This window comes from Castor canadensis, chromosome 1, assembly GCF_047511655.1.
Source record: "Castor canadensis chromosome 1, mCasCan1.hap1v2, whole genome shotgun sequence".
NCBI lineage: Eukaryota > Metazoa > Chordata > Mammalia > Rodentia > Castoridae > Castor > Castor canadensis.
Genome location: NC_133386.1, coordinates 89,528,286 through 89,535,277, shown reverse-complemented (window position 1 = coordinate 89,535,277; position 6,992 = coordinate 89,528,286).

Genomic DNA, 6,992 nt, shown 5'->3' with positions numbered 1-6,992 from the left:
AGGAATGCAGATTGACAACTCCTTGTCAGGATGCAAGAATCTTGGTGCTCTTCATGGGGAATGGGATACTCACTCATCTGCCCTTTAGGTCTCCAGACCAGCAAGAACCATAAAATAATAGAAAACCTAATCTCTTTCTCCAATAAGTTGCTGTATACTTGGATCAGAAATACAAAGAGTTGAAATAACTGAAGATTGCTGTTACAGCTCTAAGTATTAATCATAACTATAAATTTTCTAATTGAATTCAAATATGTTGACAAGGTATTGACTGGAGGAGCAATATTAATGATAAAAGTGTCAAAAATGGAAGATTGGAAATGGTAAATTGGTACCTGAGTTTAAGAAGTAGAGAGTTATAAATTGGCAAAGATGTGAAAAACAGATGTTTTAATTGCAACATTATTGTATTCAAGTGCAGGAAGTTTATTCAAAGGAGAGCAGTTTTGTAATAAGCAGAAGGGAGATTAAAGGAAAACAAAGTTAATAAAAATAATGAGAAGGCAAATTACTAAGCAGACATAATGGTAATCCAATGAGGGCTAAGCCTGGGGGATTCTCTCATTGGCTTCAACAGAGAACTTAGACATATTGTTTTAAGGGTGGGAAGGGTAGCACACTTGTAGCTTATGTGAATTAAAGGAGGGAGAAAGAAATGCAATTAGATGATCCTAGAGATGTTTTGTGGGGGGAAGAATCAAATAGCTTTCTTGAAGCTAAGAAAGGTATTTATAGACTGCTTCTGATTCTGTATGGTTTAATGTGTGTGTATGTTTGTCAGCTTCTTGAAAAAATATATTTAATAGAATCCAATTGATGATTTAAGCCTCAGTAGTCTTTTGAAGTAAAAGCTTAAACCATAACAAGGATCTTGATAATTTCACTCTACTAACTTATTTCAATACATAGTATGGCTTGGGTAATTAATCACAGCTGTGATATATGTAGCTTTTTATACAACTGTATTTGGTATAATGGAGAATATTATTTAATTCAGAATCACCTGCTCTGCACCATGTGGCTATTATTCACTTCACCTGTTTAATCTGACTTTTAAAGTTATTTGGCATTCAAGGAGATAAGAAAAAAAAGTGAAATAGCAAAAAAAAGTTATTTGAAATTCTGTTTAACTGGTATGAACTCTATATAGAAGTACAAGAAATCACTCAGTAGAGACAATGAGGCAAAACTTCAAAATTCAGGCTTCTGAACAATGGGGAAGACTGATTTTAACAGAGCATACTAAGTAAATCTCCTGAATGTTCACAATGTTCTCACTAGACTTGATGGAGAATTTATATAAAGATGCAACATCTTCCAGAAATATTGCAGCAAAATTCAGAGATACAAAATGACCAAGTGAAGATATTTTGTACCATTTACAAAATTGAAGATATCCACATTCTTCCATTTTGTTTGTTTATCACATATTCCTAGTCATCAAGATTTTATAACACAAATACACAGATTCATCAAAATAATTATATGTCTTCTTTTAAGTTTACCTTTTTTTCCATTTGAAACACCTATCAAAGAAAGTAGCACAATAGAGTTTTCAAAAAATTGTTGAAAATGGGAGAAAAGTTTTTGGAGTTTCTTAATTAGTTTTAAATGAAGCATTAGCCTTGGCCATGAGGGTAATGAACAAAGGCAATCAAGGGAGTGATTGGTAACGATGACGTAAATGCAAATGGAAGACATTTGGGAAAGAAACCCATTTCTGACAGAGTAGCTTGAACACATTCAACACCTTCACAGTGCTGGCTCAGATCAAGTCAGTTATTTCAGTATACCTGTTGGGAAAACTTCATCTTGATGCTGACAATGTTAGAGTACGTTTCCTTTTTCCTTTTAATATGACATAATCTCTAGAATCTCCACTTAAGCACAGTTGCTCGCTATGGAAATCTTGTTAAGCCATGCACAAAATTGAATAAGCCTCACAAAAATGCTAGCTGTCCATCTTGTCCGGAGAATATTATATTGGGTAAAAGGAAAAGCAAAATGTACTTATCATATTAGGATTATATTTTTGGAAAACAAATCAATAACTGAGATGATATAATTGCTCCTTTTTTGACATAGCCACAAAATGGTTATAGTTAAAAGTATATATTTTTTCTTATTCTAATAAAATATAATTGATAAGACTGAAATACTGGTGAATTAGTCGTTCCCTTTGATAAGGGGGTGAAACTTTATTTCAAATGTCAATTAGGGAATGAGAGAAGATCATCGTTAACACTACAATACATGATTATGTATATAGAAAATCAAAGACTCAACTGGAAAAGGTCAGTGATTAATGAAAATGTTTTAAAAAGAGGCTGGGTAAAAAAACAGTGAATATAATTGCTTCTAATTATTTGTAGGTTCTGTTTTATTTTGTTTTGAGGTGATACTGGGATTTGAATTAGGGCCTTGTTTTTTTCTAACCAGTTATACTACCACTTGAGTCCTTCCACCAACCCAGGTTTCTATATATGTTAAGTTTGCCTACTCACTAAAATTTTTTAACCTCCAAATCCATACCTGTCATATTTTGTGATCATTTGCAGATACACACAAAGTGACAAAAGAATTTTGAGTTGCATGATGGGACATTCTACCTGAGTTTGAATAAAGTGATGCTGTTTTCTTGTTTTAGCTCTTCTATTGTGGTCTATTGAGTGCTGTATATACATTTTTTTTTGTATTTTTGTTAGTGATATCACTTTTTAAAATGGTCCCTGTATGTAATGTTGAAGTACAATTGTAAGAAGTGCTTAAACTGCTTTTGCTGAAAAGTATGGACTCTTACTCAGGCCCGTGAATTTAACTAAAAGCAGGAAAAATGCCTGCCGTCCATCTTGCATTTTGTATCAGTCTTTGCTCTTAGCCATTATCTCTGCAATCACTTTGCAACCACCTTGGAATCAAGAGAGGACAGGAATGATCTACAACATTTTCATGATAAGGGACTAAAAACTATACCCAACAGTAGACCCTCCTTTGGATGGATCACCTGGCTGCTCCAGATAATAACCGTAGAACCTCTCCCAGACCCACCTGTGACTGAACTGTTTAACTATGCATAACTTTTGTCTCCTGCCTCCAGTTCTCTGTGTACTTAAACCTGTAACTCATGTCTGTACCCTAAAGATGGCTGAAGATGGGCTAAGTGTGCTTACTTTGCCTCTTCCCATGGCATGTCCAGAGCTGTGTAATAAATCTCCTTTCTCTGCCTTTTTTTAAATTTAGGGGTGGGTGGCTCGACCAGGCATATGGAATCTCAGAAGTTTGGGCCTTGGGTCTAAAACCCGGGTTTCACTATTGTTGCTAACCACAATCTTTCATATGTCTTATAGAGAAAGTATGTATATTAGATAAGATTTATTCAGGCATGCATTCTTTGCTGTGACAATGATTCAATGTGAACTAATCAATAATACATTTTAATATAGGTTTCTTTAAACAACAACAAAAATACACAAAGCAAAGTTATAAAGTGATTGGTTGGTGAAATGCTTTGACCACATGTTTTCAAAAACTTTACCCTGTATTTCAGTGGTTCAATATTTGCTAATTCATTGCTTAAGGTAGAACATAAAGAGAATTATTAGCATATAATGACCCTCAGGGATCATATTGATGATTAGTACCATGTTTAAACATTTAATATAAAAATTTTCAACTAAATATAACAAGAAAAATGCACTAAATTTAGTAATAAATTTAAAACCATTTTAATGGTACCAAGTTCTTTGTTCTCTTCTGAATTCAAGTTCCCTGGGGACAGGTAATGTTGGATTTATTTCTACAACCAAAGTGTTGTTGGCTGATGGAGTCTGTGATTAGAAGACTTCCAAATTCTTTGTGTCCCATCCATCTCAGGACATGTGGGTACAAATGGAGTTTATTAAAAGTTAGGAAATGAAAATTAAAAAGGTGGAGACAGGTGGAATCTGGAGACTGAGAGCATGCTTCTCTTTTTTCAGGTGCTTTAACACCTATCCTAATCCAGGGAAAGGGCAGAACCAGGTGATTCCCATCCAATAATCAATGAGTGGGGAGGGGAATGGGTGGTTCCCAGGCCAGGTGAGGGCAGTCTCTGAGCCAGAGCATGGATAATCTGAGATGTAACATTTTTCTATGAGTCCCAAACTTTCCCTAATTCCAGCCTGCCTCAAAAGTTCCAGAACAATGTTTGGTACATATAAAGAACTGAATAAGTGGTTAGTATTGATGCTTTTGTTAGTTTTTTTTTTTTTGCTTGCTTTTATTTTATTTCTTTTTATACTGATTTTATAACCACTAACTAAATAAAAATATTGAAAAATCACATTAGAAAAGGGAAGTAAAGAAGGAAACCAGGGCCAACTCCCTAAGAACAGGAAAAGATATAGTAAGAAATGAAAAATTTAACACATAAAACACATAGTAAAAAATTGATTGACAAGACATACCCTACAAAGAAATAAATTCAAATACATATGACTGAAAGGGCCAAATGTATTGAAATGCATAAACAATACACAAAAAAACCCCAGAAAACTGCAACTTTAATAAATAATGGAAAAAGCCAGATTGTTTACACAAAAGGACATATGACTGGATAAAACTGAAAATTTTCAGCTTTATTTATTTATTTATTTTATTTTTTCTTTTATTCATATGTGCATACAATGTTTGGGTAATTTCTCCCCCTTCCCCCCACCCCTTCCCTTACCTACCCTGCCCCTTCCCTCTCCTCTCCACCCCCTCACTATCAGGCAGAAACTACTTTGCCCTTATCTCTAATTTTGTTGGAAAGAGAGTATAAGCAGTAATAGGTAGGGCCAAGGGTTTTTGCTAGTTGAGATAAGGATAGCTATACAGGGAGTCAGCTTTATTTATAACCAGGAAACTGAAATGAAAAATTTTAAGTTCACATTTTTGAAGGGTATCAAATAAAAGAAATTGTGAATGTGTTTTTAAATGATATTAATTAGCAGTGGCAAGCCAGGTCATACAACTATAAGCATGCTCATCTGCATGCTCTGCTGCATAGGAAAATGCCTCAAAGATGTTCATCTAAGTAGTGTTTATAGAAGCTGAAATGGAATGAATTCTATTCTGGTAAAAGGGAATGACTGAGAATCATGTTGCATACATTGGGTGGAAATGTGTACATCCATTAAAAACATTATTTATGAACATCTTCAATAGCATGTGGGAAATGCTTAGGTTAGTATATGTATTCTAACACTAATGCTTTGGTATAGGAATCAATATAGAAAATTATTTCCAGCACAGGGTAATTTTGAGAAATTCTGAATTAATTTTACACACATATCCCTCCCCACACAAGGTTTTGTTTTGTTTTGTTTTCTTTTTTTCTGGAAGGTATTTCAAAGCCCCGTAGGTGCCATTCAGTTTTTTCTTTTTTTTAACAACAATCACTGGGATAAACATCAATAAACATACTCTAAAATAAAATGAGATTTCAAAAAGATACAAGAAATTCATAATTATCATGTAGTCATCTTTTTACAGTTTACAAACTAGTTTCTCTCAAATAGTTTCACTTACTTTCTCAGAATGAGGACTCTTAATGTAAGAGATACTCAAACTGCTTTTGCGTCTTGATATTGGTGGCTCATGTCTGTAATCCTAGCTACTCAGGAGGCAGAGATCAGTAATGTTTCAAAGCCAGCATGGGCAAATATTTCATGAGACTCTCTCAGGCTGATGGAGTGGTTCAAAGTATAGGGCCTGAGTTCAAACCCAGTATCACAAAAAAACAAAACAACAAAAAAAATCAGTAAAAAAATTTCCTTTTGCTGAAAAGCACTGGCTGTTTCTTGAGCTCACTAATTAACTAATAGAAGGAAAAAGGCAGGGCATCTTACACCATTTTGTATCTGCCTTTGTCTGAAGCCATTCTCTTTGCAGTCATGTTGTAATCACCTTGGATTCCAGAAAGGACAGTGCTGATAACATCTTTATGACAAGGAACTGGAGCCACCAGGTACTGCCATCATCCCAGTGAGGACAAATATTCTTGAACCAGAGTAATCCTCTCAACAGGAACCAGATTACTTCCTCCAGGTGATAGCTTCCCAGAACTGGACCAGACTGATACAGTAATAATGTCGCATTTTGAGAATAGGTGGCCAAAATGGCAGCCTCACCCTTAACAGAAATTCACGTGCTCTAAGACAGCCCCACTCCTACCAGAGACTACTGTGCATGTGCTAACTTCTTCAAGCTCCCTCTTCTATAAAAGCCATGTCCAGCCCACAGTCTGTGCTACACCATCTTTCCCTGGCCAGCCTGGCAGTTTGGGCCTGCCATTAAACTTTGTTCTTGGATGTGAGACTTTTCTCGTAAGCTTTCTTTGTGAGCAGCATTTTTCCTAACATTTTGGTGCCTTGACTTGGATTGGGGTGTGCTCCCAGCACTGACCTTGCTCTCCTGGCATCCCCTACCCCATCCTGCTCTCTCTCTCTCTCCTTCCTTAAAGTCCCATTTCCTTCCTCCAGGATCTGAGCTGCTTTACCGGGACCCCCGATCCTAGAAAACAACACTCCCTCACTGCTCACAGGGAATTTCCTCTGCCCCAGTGCACCTCCAATCACCATCCACCACCAGCCAATCCAACCTCAAGGTCCTCTCTTGGTGAGTCCTCCTTGCATGCAGAGCCATGATCTCTTTCTCATTTCCTCAAAATCCTAGCGCTAGGTCTCCACTCACTCTTGTCCCTGGGGACCGGATCCCCTAGGACTGTGGGCCCTAGTGATGAAGATGTCCCTCCCGGGTGTTCCATATCTACTCTCTCCTGAGGAACCGATATTTCAGGGATGCCTGTCATATCCTTTCCTCAGTTCAGGCCTCACCATGGAGATTGGACCATCCCAAATTCCTTCAGTCTCCCATTGGGATGTCTTCTGGCCAACCTTGGGCCCTTCACCTAATGCCTGATCTTAAGCCCCCGAGGCCCATTTTTCTCTATAATCAGGCATGGCCCCAAT